The sequence below is a fragment of the Castor canadensis genome, chromosome 15 (genome assembly GCF_047511655.1).
Source record: "Castor canadensis chromosome 15, mCasCan1.hap1v2, whole genome shotgun sequence".
NCBI lineage: Eukaryota > Metazoa > Chordata > Mammalia > Rodentia > Castoridae > Castor > Castor canadensis.
The window spans coordinates 28,800,595-28,816,745 of record NC_133400.1 but is presented as its reverse complement, the minus strand read 5'-3'; the positions used below and the strand labels follow the sequence as shown (position 1 = coordinate 28,816,745).

At 43.1% G+C, this 16,151-nt stretch overlaps 1 protein-coding gene across 1 annotated transcript in view; it reads left to right on the top strand.

Moving 5' to 3' along the window:
* The first annotated feature begins 9,400 nt into the window (after nt 1–9,400).
* Nup93 (nucleoporin 93) overlaps nt 9,401–16,151 on the top strand; it is a 112,465-nt gene continuing 105,714 nt past the window's right edge. Inside the window, exon 1 of the mRNA XM_074055968.1 lies at nt 9,401–9,541. The gene's annotated coding sequence lies outside the window, so the exon portion shown is untranslated. The remainder of the gene's footprint in view (nt 9,542–16,151) is intronic.

Here is a 16,151-nt window from a genome sequence, read left to right as displayed (position 1 = left end):
TAATGATAAAGCAGCAAGGCTGTGGACTGCAGCATTTGAACAGCCTGGGTTCAAATCCTTTTTTTTGACTTAGCTGCATGACTTTGGGCAACTTCCTCAGCTCAGTCTCTCTTCTTCCTCTGAAAAGTGGGGTTGCTGTGAAAGGTTGTTGGAAGGACTAAATTAAATAGCATCAAGAAAGTGTCTGGCTTACAGAATTCCTTTCTCCTTAACTTTCTCTTTATTATAATAGGATTCTGCAGTGTTGATTGCTAAAGAAGCAAGGAAAGATATTAATTCAATATATGCTAATTGTGCCCTTCTGGGTGTGAGGTGAGGTGCTAAGATTACCTGCTAGATGGAGGTAAAGGAATTCCACCCCTGCTGTCTGGTAAGGAGCAATTTTGGGGACTGAAATTCCTTTGTTCTCGACTTGATAAATGGAAGGCAGGGAGCAAAGAGCCCTCTTTGCTGAAATATGTTGCAATACATCTTCTGCAAATGCCATTGTCATTGTTGGCAGGTGTAATGAATCAATAGGCTAGCACCTACTTAAACCCACAGCACAGAAGTTATTGCTGTTTGTCTCAGGCAATTATGTTTTAGTCCTTCTTTGGAAGCACTTGGTAAGTGCTTCTTGTATACAAGGCTTTGCTTGAAAAAAACACATTTTAATTTTATTTATAGTGATTAATTTCAGGAAAACAAAATGCAAATGTTTATACTTTCCAGGAAATACTTTTTATTTTTTTTCTTTTATTATTCATATGTGCATACAAGGCTTGGGTCATTTCTCACCCCTGCCCCCACACCCTCCCTTACCACTCACTCCGCCCCCTCCCTCTCCCCCCCCCAATACCCAGCAGAAACTATTTTGCCCTTATTTCTAACTTTGTTGTAGAGAGAGTATAAGCAATAATAGGAAGGAACAAGGGTTTTTGCTGGTTGAGATAAGGATAGCTATACAGGGCATTGACTCACATTGATTTCCTGTGCGTGGGTGTTACCTTCTAGGTTAATTCTTTTTGATCTAACCTTTTCTCTAGTACCTGTTCCCCTTTTCCTATTGGCCTCAGTAGCTTTAAGGTATCTGCTTTAGTTTCTCTGCGTTAAGGGCAACAAATGCTATCTAGTTTTTTAGGTGTCTTACCTATCCTCACCCCTCCCTAGTGTGCTCTCGCTTTTATCATGTGCTCAAAGTCCAATCCCCTTGTTGTGTTTGCCCTTGATCTAATGTCCACATATGAGGGAGAACATACGATTTTTGGTTTTTTGAGCCAGGCTAACCTCACTCAGAATGATGTTCTCCAATTCCATCCATTTACCAGCGAATGATAACATTTCATTCTTCTTCATGACTGCATAAAATCAGGAAAGACTTTTTAAAAAGCCAGAGAAATTGATCATTTTAAAAGCTGAGACCATATTGGAAACTAAAGATCAGTCTTCTCATAATAGAAAATCAAACGCATTTCAAAAAGTAAATGCTATAAAGTCACTTAAAGATTTAAAAAGCAAATAAATGTACTTTTCCATTTTAAAAATGACAACATTGTCAACCACATGGATAAAGAAAATCGGTTTTTACTTAAGTACCTTTGCTCTTTCCTGACTTAAAAAAAAATCTGTTGTTATTTTGTTGTTGTTGTTATTGTTTTGAGACAGGGTCATGTAGCCCAGGCTGGCCTCGAACTCACAATTCTCCTGTCTTTGCCTGAGGGAGGGTTGGGGAGGAGGCTTGGAGGGGGGCATCCCAGTCGTGCACACCATGCCCACTTAGTATTGTTTTTTATTATCTCCTCTAAAAAACACTGGGACATCTAAGACAGCTGTCAGCCAGGGGCTGCAGTGCCAAGGTCTTCAGAAGGGTCGACTGGCACTGGCGCACAGAACTCTGAATCTGCCCGTGGCCGGCGTTTCGCACATTCATCTCCCCAGGCCAGTAAGGTTCGGGAGGGGTTTCCCACGCTCACGGCTCAGCGGGCTGACCACCAAGATGCCACGCAGAAGGGCTGGTCCTGTTCTGCTGGGTCATACAGGCCTCTCTTAGCCCATTTGGCGCAAACACTGGAGCTGCCCATTCCGTGGGTTAGCCCAGACCCTGTCTTTACGCAATTCGGTAACTTGGGAGGTTGGCATCAACATTCTGACATCCCTTCCATGGGTCATTCAGGACTTTTCTCAACAGTCCCTGAGCGCCCCCTGATGGACACAAAGTTGAATGTGCCATGCAACTGCCTTCAAGGCTTCCAGTCTAGCGACATTTGTGGATCATTGCAGTGTCTGAGGTGTGTAGAATGTTTGAGTTTTGTCGTGGTTAAATAGGGACACCTCTACTCCATTCTAGAGTTTATGCAACAGACTTTGCCAGAAAAAAATTAACACTTATTGAGCATTATACACAAGACTGCTGTAAGTCTCCCTCCTTCTCTCCCTTCCTCCTTCCCTCCTTCCTTTCCTTCCTCCCTCTCTCCCTCCCTTTCTTTTTCTTTCTGTAGTGCTGACAACAGAATTCAGGGTCTTGAACATGCTAGGCAAGAGTTCTACCACTGATATACACTCTTTAACACATATTAACTAATTAAATCCTTTTAGCACCCTTTATAGTAGGTTAGTATTATTCCAAAAGAATACCTACAATGTGAAAGAGGTAATTCTCCCTGAAGTAAGCAGACAGTGTTCTTGGGTATAGTCACCAAAAAAGACAATGAATGGCGGAGGCTCCAGACCCTCCCATGTTCTCTCTTCTTGTTTGTTGACAGCAGTCTTCTCCTGGGTTTGCATAGAATAATCAAGTCCTCTGATTTCTATTTAAAACATTTTGAACTACTATGATGTGTTTTATCGGTTTTCCTATGATGGTCTTCAGGGACCTTATACAAAAGCCTCAAGTCATGCTGAGCCTTCAATACCAAGATTAAACGAATCCACCCCCTTTCCAATACTGCTGCAGGAGGACTGTGGCCATGTGAGGTTCTCTGATTTCTAAGTGTGACAATGGCTTACAAGTCTGTTTCTGTTTTCTACTTTCACTTGTGGGGATGCTTTTCTTTTGTCTTTTAAGCTTTTTTTCTTCTTTCTTGAAACTCCAGCTGCAAATACATTTAATAATCAACCAGAACAGAGCCCTTGACAGATGGGCCTTGAAGCAGATGGCTCCATTGAAAAGCAGCAATTGAAAATGGAGGGTAATTTGAACCAATCAAGAAGATGGGGGTCTCTTGGAGGCAAAGTTTCTACAAAAACTGAAACCGTATCACCCACAGATGAGACTGGCTGAGGGCAGATTCAACTTTTTTAAACATCTGGAATGTTGAAAAGCAAGAGAGAGAAGCCCTGGGGCCTTGTCAATCAAATTCAGTCTTCTTTTGGAAAATTCAGCATCAGTGACAAATTGCCCAATTTGACATAAACAAAGTTGATAAATGTGGGCAAAGCTGTTTTTACACAGCAGCAATGAAGAGATGTGTAGGATGGCATTTTTACTTTTTAGTCAATATGTTTAATAACAAATAAAACAACCAGATGTTTGAGAAAGCCTACCACTTTCACAATGTCATCTGACAGTCAGCTGCTGATGATTAATGGCAGTTTGGGATCCATTCCAAATTCCATCAGAAAAATGGAAGCAAGATTGTAGCTCAAGTTCTTATCTAGCACCACGAGGCCCTGAGTTCAAAACCCAGTGCTACCAAAAACGAAAGAAAGATGGCAGCAAATTCAATTTGAGGACTTCCTAAATAGATCCTTGTAAGAGTTCACAATGCATCCTAAAGTCACCTATTAGGCTTTCTTGGAGTACACAGCATTGGCCTCAATAGCAGAAGACTTTAGTGCAAGTACTGGTTCCCCACAGGATACAGTGAACCCTGCTTTACCCTCAGCCAAGGTGGTTGCAAGGTTTTAAGTGGAATAAAAAATGTGAATCATTTTTTCTTTAAATTGCTTGCTGTTTTTTGAATATGGTTCTGTGGACTGATTGAGCCTAGCATCTCGGACATGCTAGGCAAGTGCTCTACCACTGAACTGCACCCCCAGCCCAATTTTAAGTTTATTGATATTTTACTGACAAATAATTTCATACAACCAAATGCACAAATCCTAAGCATAGGGCTCAATAAATTTTTGTTATGTATTACTCTTGTGTTGACATTCATTTTAAGACATAATATTTCTGGCACCCCCAAAAGTTCCCTGTGTCCTTTCCTGGTCAACACTTCCAAGGAAAAATTATTCTTGCCTTTTTCACCATAGATTAGCTTTGGCTGTTCTTGACCTTAATATAAAAAAAATCTAATAGTACATATCCTTTTCTGTCTGGCTTTCTGGTGACAGAAATAGAGGTTTATGAGGTCCATTTACACTGATGCAGTAATCAGTAATAAAAGGTCCTTCCCTTTTATTGCTGTGTAGTATTCCATTGAGTGGTTGTGCCACAGTTCACTCATCCATTTCTCTCCTGTGGACACCTGAGTTGTTTCCAGTTTTGAATTATTATGAAAAGGCCACTATGAACATTTTTGTATCAGCATTTTTGTGTAAATGTGTTTTCATGTCTCTTGGGTAAATACCTAGTGTAGAATGGCTAGGTCATAGGGTAGGTGTGTATTTAACTTTCTTAGAAATTGCTAGTGTTTACAGAACATGGTGGTGCACACGTGTAATGCCAGCACTTGGGTGGCAGAGGCAGGAGGATTGTGAGATCTAGGCTAGCCTCTGTCTCACCCCTCCTCACCCACAAAAAGAAATTGCTAGTTTCCCAAAGTGGTTGTGTTGTTTTTTGTTCTTTCCAGAAAGGCGTGAGAACTCTAGTCCCTCTACATCTTCGCTAGGCATGTCACCTTTAAACTGTGGCGCCCTCTACTGTGTAGGAGGTATTATTGTTACTCTTAGGGAAAAGACTGTGTGGGGATTAATACAGACCATGGGGCCTGAGTCTTGTTTGATTCATTCTTCTGCACTGAGCTCAACATATGACCTTGAGTAAGCGAGTTAATTCCTCTAGTCTCATTTCCTGCATCTGTAAAATGGAGATGTCAACAGCAGCTCTCTCAAAGAGTGCTTTTGAGGGTCGAATGAGGAAAATGCCGTAGATCCCATAGCCCAGGGCATTGCACACAGTTAGTGCTCAGTTAATGATTGCAGGGGTCTTGTGTATTTTTTTTGAGGGGTAGGAGGTCTGCTCTTTAACAGTCCCCGCTGGAGAGAAATATCTCATCTCTGTCAGAGCCCTGGCACAGCCCAGGGATTCTGATCTGTTTTCAGAGTAGGAATGTCTACCTTCTTTGATCAGAAACATCTTTACTTCCCCAAGGCGGGGCCCACATCCAGGATGGTAGAGCAGAGAAATGGAAAGACTTAAGTTTTGGTGAGCTTCTGTAAGAACCAACATGATACTCACTTACTGCTGGACTTCTGGTTCTAATTAGGTGAGCGAGTGTTTCCTGTTTCCTTATTGCTTAGATTGGTTATTTGCAACTCAAACATCCTGACCATGCACTAAGTGCTCCCAGCGTCCTCTGGAGCCTGGACTTGCTCTCAGCATCCTTAACTCTGGCTTCGGACTGACAGACCCAACTGATCACCAGAGGCTGATGTTCTAGCAAAAGCCTGTTTGCCATCCTTGATAATGTCAAGATACCTTTTGTGCAGCTGAAATTAAATCCTCTGAAGGGCAAAGTAAGAGGCTGATCGCTCAGCCATAGATCACAAAGCTTTATGTAATTTGCTGCCACCCACCAAGAAATCATCTCTGGCAGCAGCAACTCAAGATAGGGGGCAACCAGTAGCACTGGATTTTGTTTGTTGTTTAAAAAATATTTCTTGCTTTCTTCTCATGAACCACATATGGTCTGTTGTAGGGAACACCAAAGCAGTGAAGCAATGTTCCAGATTGCCAACTTGGTGGAGGGGAAGAGATATCATTTCTGAAGACAAAAGTATTTCATATTCCATGGTAAAAGCAATATTTTTTTTTACTTTTTATTGTAGTGCAATGAATAATATATGTGTGGCAAAGTGCACAAATCTTAAGTGTGCAACTCAATGAATTTTTAAAAAGTGAACACACACACCCATGCACTCAGCAGCCAGGTTAAGGAACAGAACAGTATCAGATCTCAGAAGATTCATTCCTCTTCTCAGTGAACAACTTCCCACTTCAGAATAACCACTATCCTGACACCTTTCACCACACATCCACACATTAGCAATTCTCTTTGCTTGATTTGAACTGCGTATGAATGGAATCACCCTTTTGTCTCTGGCTTCTTTGGCTTATCATTGTCTGTGAGATCCATTCATGTTGCTGTTTGTGGCTGTAGGACTTTTGTTATATGACCACAACATAATTTATTTATCCCTCCTTCTGGTAATGGATTTTTGAATGTTTCCACTTTGGGTTAATACACATATATAAGTTTCTCTTGAGTGTGTATTTGGAGTGAAATTGTTGGATTTTGCAATATTTAAAAATTCAGCTTTATAAGGTAGATATTCTGATTTTTCATTTGGCAATATTCCTTTTTTTTTTTTAATCAATGACATTAGGAATTCTTTTTTTTTTTTTTTGTGGTCCTGGGGTTTGAACTCAGGGCTTTGTACTTGCTAGGCAGGCACACTACCACTTCAGCCACCCCTCCAGCCCTAGAAATTCTTCTTTACATAAAGGAAAAAAGCAAGGTAAAAATATAAAACATGATTCAGAAGTAAAATGCTATTATCTTGGTGTACAACAACAGAATCTGGATACATATTTAGGAGTTTGAAGACAAGGCTACCTCCACACATATTGTTAATCAGAACTGATCTCTATAGAGAACCCACAAATGATGGTGTGATGTGTTAGAAATAAACAAAGCTTCAGGCTAGGGATGTAGCTCAGTGGCAGTATGCATGTTTAGGATGCACAGAGCCCTGATTCAATCTCTAGCACTTGCTAAAAATAGAATAAACAAAACTGTACACTGGTTGCTGTAGACCGAATGCTGTGTCTCCCTAAGGTTAGTATGTTGAAATCCTAACCCTAGGGTGATCATATTGTGGGTGTAGTCTTTGGTAGGTGGTGAGATTGGAGGTCCCATGAATTGAATGAGTGCCCTTATGAAAAAGATAGTGGACAACTCCCTCACCCCTCCTGCCACGTGACATAGTGAGAAGGTGGGTTTCTACAAACCAGGAAGTGGACTCTCAATAGACACTAAACCTACCAGTGCTTTCATCTAGACTTTTTAGGCTCTAGAACTATGAGAGATAAATTTCCGTGTGTATAAGCAGTCCAGTTGATGGCAGTTTTTTGTTTTGTTTTGAGATAGAGTCTTGCTACGTAGCCCAGGCTGGCCTGGAAGTCAAGATTCTCCTGCTTCAACTGAAGCCAATAGGAGAAGAGGACCAGGAACTAGAGAAAAGGTTAGATCAAAAAGAATTAACCTAGAAGGTAACACACATGCACAGGAAATCAATGCGAGTCAACTCCCTATATAGCTATCCTTATCTCAACTAGCAAAAACCCTTGGTCCTTCCTATTATTGCTTATACTCTCTCTACAACAAAATTAGAGATAAGGGCAAAATAGTTTCTGCCTGGTAGCGAGGGGGTGGGGGGGAAAGGAAGGGGGGCGGAGGGGGTGGTAAGGGAGAGGGTGGGGGCAGGGGGGAGAAATGACCCAAGCATTGTATGCACATATGAATAATAAAACAATAAAAATTAAAAAAAAAAGATTCTCCTGCTTCAGTCTTCTCAGCACTGGGACTACAGACATATAGTGCTGTACCAAGCTTATGATAGTTAGTTATAGCAGCTCAAACACAAAGACACTGTTAAAGTGGCAATGACAGTGGCAAGGTACTATTATAGTGGGAAAAAGATTCCAGGACAACTGAATTTTGATTTGCACAGAATTGGATAGGCATTTTAACGAGAGAATAAGAGACTGGAAGCGGTGTGTGTGGGGGTCAGTAAGAGTCAGGAAAGTCAATTACAGAAAGCAGGAAGATGGTGTGTGTGAAACAGCCAGGTGGTGCTTATTGAAGTTAACCTCCTGCCATCCGCAGAGGCTGAGAGATAGCAGCCCTATCTTCGGATCTCAGCTGGAACAAACTGAGTTTCTTTGGCAACCTTGAGTTTTCTTCAGCAGGAGTATTAAAAGGGACAGGGTCACCCTAGGGAATGTGGCCTTGAGCTGTTAGAAACCGTGTTAGTGTTTTGTTCTTTATCAAAGACACCTAGGCTGAGACCTAGTTAGAAGGGGGATGAGAAGAATCTGCCTAGAGTTTGGCAAGGAAAGAATTTGTATCAGAGGTGAGAGAAGCAGAGCTGTGAGCATGAGGAAAGAATTGCTTCTCTCCTCTCTGTCACCACTCACTCCATTCCCTAGACCAGGAAAAATCTCCCCTCAGTCTTTGGACAGCCTAAGTCCTACTCATCCTTATGGCTCAGTTAAAGTGCCCCTTTCTGCTTGGACCCTTAAGTCTTCCCATTTGCCTAAAGAATAACTTCAGCCTTCTTGTTATGGCCTAAAGGTTCTGCCCACTGTGTGTTAACCCCATTCGGCCTCCCTCACTAGCTCCTTTGTATTTTTGGAACACCAAGATTGTTTCCCCTTTGCCTTCCATCTTGTTCTCTCTGCTTAGAATCTCAGCAGCCAGGACTTTGCAAACCCAGTCCCTTTTCCTCATCATGTTTCAACCTGGACATCTCCTCCTCAGGGAGGCCTTCCCTGCTCATCCAAGCATTACTCTGTTTTTTTCTTCATAGTTCTCCCAACAAAATGCAGTTATTGTTTATTATATTTTGTTTCCTTTGCCAGCCTGAGAGCTCTACAAGGGCTGGGATCTTGTCTGTTGTGGATGCCACCATGTCTTCAACATTTTTACAGCATTGGAAAGGCTCTCTATAAGGGTAAGAAATCTCTCTGGCTGGGCGCAGTGGTGTGCATCTGTAATCCCAGCTACTCGGAAGCAGAAGATTGGGAGAACGGGGGTTCCAGACCAGCCTGGGGGAAAAGTTAGTGACATTTCATCTCAATCAACAAGCTGGACATGTTGTGCACGCCTGTGATTCCAGCTACATGGAACAGGTAGGAGGATCGCAGCCTCAATGGAAGACTATGTAGAAAATAACTGAAGCAAAAAGAGCTGGGGGCGTGACCTGAGTGTAGAACACCTACTTAGCAGGCACTGAGTTCAAATCCCAGTACCGCCACTATGTCACATGGCGGAAGGGGAAGGAGAGCTATCCACTACCTCTTACATAAAGGCACTAATCCATTCCCGTCTGGCGCAGGAAATTTGGAATCGCTTTCTCTAACCATGTGGCAGGGGTGAGGGCGGTGGCCCGGGTTGTTCCCTGAGTGACAGCTCAGGTTCAGACCCCGCCCCCAACCTCCCCTATGTCCTTGTCCTCCCTCACGGGTCTCCGTAAAGTTCATTTGACGGCGCGCCGCGCGGGGCCTTCTGGGAGCCGCCCGTTTCAGGCCAATCAGGAAGCGCGGGCGAGCGGCGCGAGAAGCAGCAGACGCGTTCTCAAGCCGGAACTGGGGCGCCTGGGATCGCTGCAGTGCCAGGTAAGGGCTGTTTCTGGTGGCCGGCATGTCTCTCCTACCCGGGGCCGTCCTTCGACCTGGGACCCCGGGGCTGGGAGAAGCCCCGTCCCTACGCTCCGAGCCATGTCGCTCACACCTTCGTTCTCATGGCAGCCGGGCACGCCTGACGCCGGCCACCCAACGCCTGTCGAACCGCCCCGCATTGTAGCGTCGGGCTGTGCCCGGGAGTGCCTGTGTCTGTCCTTTCCGAATGCGCGGCCTGGGCCTCCCGACTCCTGCTTCCCCACGCGAGCCCCGTGCCGCGCCACGCCCCTCCCACGAGCCCACCTGGCTCGCGTCCTCAGTGAAAGGGCCTCATGACCCCCCGGAGCGCGCCCTGTCAGCTCGCATGCCCCTCGCTGTCCCCCACCCGGAGGGAAGGGGTCTTCGGGAAGAAGGGAGGGACCCGCGACCCTGTCCCCTGTACTAGCATCCCGCAGGGACACTAGTGATGAAACCCGGGGTGGTTCACCTTTCTCTGGGCTCACTGCAGCTTGCTCTCTGTAATAGCGATGCCCAAGGATACTTTTTAAAAAAAAAAGTACCGGGCCGACGGGTCCTTGGTCAAGGTTTGGATGCTCTCTGCTGCCAGTTTGCCCCTCTTCGAGTGGAAGTTACACCTCCTCCCCACGAGATATCTTTCAGTACAAGCAGAGGTCACCTTTTGTGTTCTCTCTGGAGGGGTACTGTACCCCCAAGCCTGTAACAGTGCCAAGAACATTTATCTAGTTCATATTTACCCTCGGGTGTTGAAGCTGAATTTGAAGCAGATTCGATGTGCATTTGTGGTTTGGGCATCTTCATCTTGGTCTTACTCAGTTTTAAAGACCTTTTTATTAGGTTAACATGCCATTTTTGTATCTATGATTTAGACCTCTCTCCCTGACCTTATTTAGCTACCTTCTTAACTCAAACTGAACATAGAGCTAGCAAGCTCGCCTCCATTTCTTTACCCAAGCTACTCATGCCATTTCTTTTTGATCTCAATGTAAAAGGGTCTGGTCACTTATCCTTGAGTCGTCCTTGCCACATTCAGTGCTTACTGCCCTGGGCCAAGTCATCACCATGTCTCACGTGGAATATCAAAATAGCTTCCATCTAGTTACCTTGCTTTTTTCCCCGGTCCCTGTTTTTAGCATAGCAGCTAAAGGGATCATTAGTTCATTATCCCCTCTTTTGAAAAGCCTGGAGTGGCAGTGCCTGCTTGTAATCCCAGTGCTTAGGAGGCTGAGACAAGAGGATCACATTTGAGGCCAGTCCCAGCTAGAAAGTGAGACCTTGTCTCAAGAAGAAAAAACAAAGCAAAGCAAGCAAACGAACAGGAAAATCCCCAAATGGTGGGTCCCCCTCTTATTAACAATAGTAGACAAACTCCTTACAGCGAAGTACAAGGCTTTGCATGACCTGACCCGCTAATTTCTCACTCTCAGAGCCTTAGGGTCTCCGTGCTTGCAGTTCCATATCCATGTGACTGGCTCTCTGCTTTCAGATGTTCACTTGGGGATCACCTAGTGAGTGAGGCTTTCCTCAACTCCTGTCTTCCTTCACAGCTTTAGTTGTCCTTAGCACTTATGTTTTACTTACTTGTCTTGAATATTGTTTGTTTTCCCTGGTAGAATGTGTGTGGATTTTTCATGGTTTTTTTTTTTTTTGCAGCTAGGCCTGACACTCAGTAGGTGTTCAATAAATATGAAGTAGATGAATGTTGGTTGTACTGTTACAGGTTGAGGACACGGTGGTGAATGAGACAGGCTTGTTCCCACTTAACGGTTACTCCTATGGAAGATGCCATAGCAATAAACACACGAGTATAAAGTGTGGTGTCTGGGCTGTTTTTAAAGGACAGGGGTATTTGGCAGAGACTTTAAGGAAATGAGAGAGTAAGTCATGGGAATAGTTGAGAAAAATTCCTGGCAAGGGGGATGGGAATGTGGTGAGCTTGTGTGATTGGACCTGCTTGTTGTTTGTTTTTGAGACAGGGTATTGCTGTGTAACCCAGCTTGGCCTCCAACTTGCTCTCCTCCTGCCTCAGCTTCCTAAGTGCCTAAACCTGGTTCTTCATGGACTGAAATAGAAAATAAGGTAGAGGGAAAGATAGGTGCCAAGGAGTAAAAAAAATCTGGAAGTGAGCGAGTTCAAGGTATGTTCAAGGAGTAGGTACTTTAATTCAGCAATCCAATATTTGGTACCTATTATATGCCAAACTTAGCTGCTGAGGATTCTGGAGTGGCACATCATTGGATCTTATCCTACAGGAATTTGCCATATAGACAAAGACATGCTTGGGAAGAAATGATCACAATTACTCCCTTAGGGAAGAATTGTATAGATGGTTCAGAATAGTGAGTGAGGGAGGGGTTTGGGGAAGGTGTACTCTGCAGCATACATAGGAGCTCCCCATATGTCCAGGTGGGGATGAGTATGTGTTACAGCAGAGTATACACATGGGGTGTGAAGGGAGGAAGTCGTATGAGGCACCCCAAGGAATAGAGAATTGGGTAAGGTGGTAAGAGATGAATGAGGATGGTATGTGATAGTGTCTGTTCTATGGAGGACACCCTGTATAGCTGTGTCAAAGCATGAGCACTTCTTCCTGTAGGGAGTGGAAAGCATCTCTGATGAGCTTAAGGCAGGGAGGTATTTCAGAAAGCTCTCTCTGGTCATAGGAAGAATGGGGTGGAAAAATGAGAATGCTTAGACTAATGAGGGGATCAGGAGAAAAGAGATGGGAGTTTGACTTTGCAAAAGGAGGTGAAAAGGGAGCCAGGTGACTCCAAGTGGCTTCTGGCTGAATTGACTTTTTTTTAACAAAAGAGAGTGGAGAAGGAAATGGAGTGGAGGAGATCAGTCAGGTGGACAATTAGAAATGATTGGTTCAGGGAGAGTGTTGGGCTAGACATAGAGATATGAGAGTTGCATTTATTTTGATGGCTTAGAGTCCTCCTAGCTCATTCATTTTAGGTATTAATTAATACCTATTAATAACTCTATCCATTCTTCCCGAAATAGCTAAAGCTCGAAATCCGTAACTACATGGTTGCTACCAGAATAACTTTTCTCAGCCCCTGCCAAAAAATGTCTAATGACTCCTTATTTCCTAAACTCCTAAGGTCTACTGAAGGTATAGCTTTCTTCACTCCCTCCCTACCTCCCTTCTTCCTTTTCTCCCTTCCTCCCTCCCCCACCTTCCTCCCTTCCTGCCTTCTTTTTTCCTTCTAACGATATTTATGGAACATCTATGGTATGCTAAGCACTATTTGTTCATTGCACTAGGAGTTGGTGCTGTGGACAAGCCAGACCAAGTTTCCAGACTCAAGGAGCTTGTATCTGTTTGTTAGAGACAAACAATAGATGAATAAATAAATAAGACATATGATTTCTGCTATTGATACGTGCTTTGAAGGGGATGAAACAGGGAAATGTAAAGTGAATGGTGGGACTGCTTTAGCCGATATGTTCTGAGAAGCTTCATTAAAAAGGAGATGTGTAAACAGACCTGAATGAAATAAGGGCTGAGTCACATAGATATTTAGGGGACTGCAGATGCTGAGGAAACAGCCAATGCAAAAGCCTCGAAGCAGCTGTATATATTTGAAGAAGCGACCGGAGGCTGTGGCTGACACACATAATCATGGGGAAGAGTGGTATCAGAAGAGTTGGTGCACAGGACAGATCTTGTAGGCTTCACAGCACAAGGAAGGACTTGGGACTTTTTTTTTGGTGCTGGAGAGTGACCCAGAGTCTCACACATGCTAGTTAAGCACTCTGTCTATTAAGCTACATCTTCAGCCCTTTTTAAATTTTGAGACTGGGCTTGCTCAGTTGCCTAAGCTGTCCTGGAATTTAATGGTCCTCTTATGTCAGCATCCTGAGTAGCTGGGATTATAGGCAGCAACCGCTATGCCGTGCTGAATTTTAGTTTATTCGTGATGGGAGCTATTGAGCCTTTTAAATATTTATATTTTTTTGTGGTGCTTAGAACTGAACCAGGGCCTTGTGCATGCTAGGTAAGTGTTTTACTGAACTACTACATCCCCAGCTATTGGTGGGCCTTTTCAAAGGCTCATTCCTACTGCTGGGCAGAGAACATACTGAGGTGAGAGACTGGACAAGATAGGATCAGGGAAACCAGTCAGGAGGCTACTGTGTCACCTATATATATATGTGAGTGGCTTGGAGCAGGATGAAGAGACCATGAGTGGGTTGGACTCATGAATCTAGTTTAAGAATAAGTTTAGTGTAGATATGAATTGCTAATGTAGAGGATGAGAAGAAAAAAAAGTCAAGGGCAATGCCTAGGTTCTAGACTTGAGGTAGGAAGACAAGGAAAAAAGCAGTTTTGGATACCAGAAGGCTGCCATAAGAATGGCATTAAATTATACAAATAAAACTCATGGCAGGCACTGGCACACAGCCAGAGCTCAGGATTGAGTTGTTCCCATTGTCTTTGATACGTACTTTTCCAAATAAATGGAATTGAAAGGAATTTGGGGGGGTGTTTTTGTAAAATGGATATTGAGGCAAACCATTTGGTTTTCTGTTATTACCTGAGGTTGTTTAGTTTATAAAGAAAAAGACATTTATTTAGTTCTAAGTTTTGGAGGCTGACAGTCCAAGCTCGGGCAGCCGCATGATTCAGTCTGTGGTGAGGAATCTTGGCAGATGGCATAATGGTGGAAATTCTGAAAGAAGGAAACATCACAAAGCAAGACAGGAGAGTAGGGAGGGACTTCCCATTAGACTACCTCTTAAAGGTCCTATCAACTGTTAACGTCTTTACATTGGGGGAGGAGCTGGGTGGAGCTTGGGTGCAGTAAAAAGTTGGTTGGGTCTTTCTGTTTGGGAAAAATGCCACAAACAAGGGAATAATACAGGGCATATATAGGATGTCATTAGCAGTAAGTCAGGTGATTGGTTTTATTTGGGATGTAGAAAGTCAAAAGCAGTATCTCATCTGAATCCTTGTGAGGGAGAGCTAAGGAGGGTTTTGAGCAAGCACATCATTAAGGAAAATGATGTCAGAAAGATTGAGGCCAAAGAGAGCAGAATGTTGTGGAATAGAAGAGACTAGAAGAAGGTATAGGCTATGCTGTAGCATTACACAAGGTCTTGGGCTTAAAGAAATAAGAGATCTGGTCTTGGGTGACAGTGAGAATGATGGAAGCAACAATTATGGGCATTGCAAGAATCTAAGTATCCCTTGTTTCTAAGTCTGTTTAGCTATTATTATTATTGTGGGACTGGGCTTTTGAACTCAGGGCTTCTGCAGGCACTCTACTGCTTGAGCCACACTTGTAGTCCATTTTATATTATTTTGGAGATGGGAGTCTCTCAAACTATTTCCTCCAGGCTGGCCTCAAACTATGATCCTCCCAATCTCAGCCTCCCAAGTAGCTAGAATTAACAGTTGTGAGCCATCATCTATGCCCTGCTTGTTCAGGTTATTTTAGTAAGGGTTTGGCTAGTAAGTTTGGAGAGTGAAGAATGTTTTCTCTGATTCTATAGAATTTGGTTTCAGAGTTTTTGTTAGGAGTGTTGATAATTTGGATTATGAGAAATTTTCCTACCTGCATATTCCAAAAAAAAAAAAAAGTATCTACATGTGTTTGGTTTCTGAGTCTGGAGAGAGGGAAGCTTGTAAGTCCCAATCTGAGGTCATGTAGATGCAAAAGAGAAGGGTGAGTTAGAACCTGAGAGAAGCCAGGAGGCAGCCATGGAGGAGTGGGAAGTTGGTGGTGATGTTGGACAACTACACTTTGAGATATGGTAGTTTTGACAGTGACATGTTTGAGAGAAAATGTACAGAATATGCATGGAAACTCCAGTTTGGAGTTTGAGTGCAAGGGGGCATGTATGGATTTGAGTTAATGCCATTGAGGATTCAGGGGCACTGGGAGGGCACATACTTTAGGTAGGGAATTTAGAGCAGTTTAAAAAAGAACAAATTATTAAAGGTTATATAAAATCACATATACTCATGGAACAGAATGCAGACTCATGAGTATAAAATGAAAAGCAAAAATTTCACTCTCAGCTTTGTATAGGAAATACTAAATTGTCTCTTGTTATGTTAATGTAATGTTTCTTGCTATTCCTTCTAAAAACTGTTAACAAACTTTAAGTATATGGCTTAATGAATTTTTACATATTTATTTACTCATGTGATCATTATGTATGTTGAGATACAGAACATTTCCATTATCCTTTGCTAATGGAAAGGCATCTTTGCTACCATAACAAAGTGCCAAAGATTGGGTGGCTTATGCAACAGAAATTTATTGTCTCATAGTTTTGGAAGCTGGAGATCCAAGCATAGGTGGGTTCTGATGAGGGCTGACTTCTGCTTTCTGCCATCTTGCTGTTCATTTTGCTCACATAGCCTTTCCTTGATCATCCCCATCTCTAAATACCATCCCATTAGGTGTTAGAGCATCAAAAGAATTTTAAGGAAACCCAATTCAGTCCATATAACCCTGAAAGTTATGTTGTGGTCCCTCCTAATCAGTGCTTTCCCATACCTCTTAGGATAACCATTCTGATTTCTAACACCATAGATTAGTTTTTCCTGTTTTTAAGATCCATTTAAGTGGAA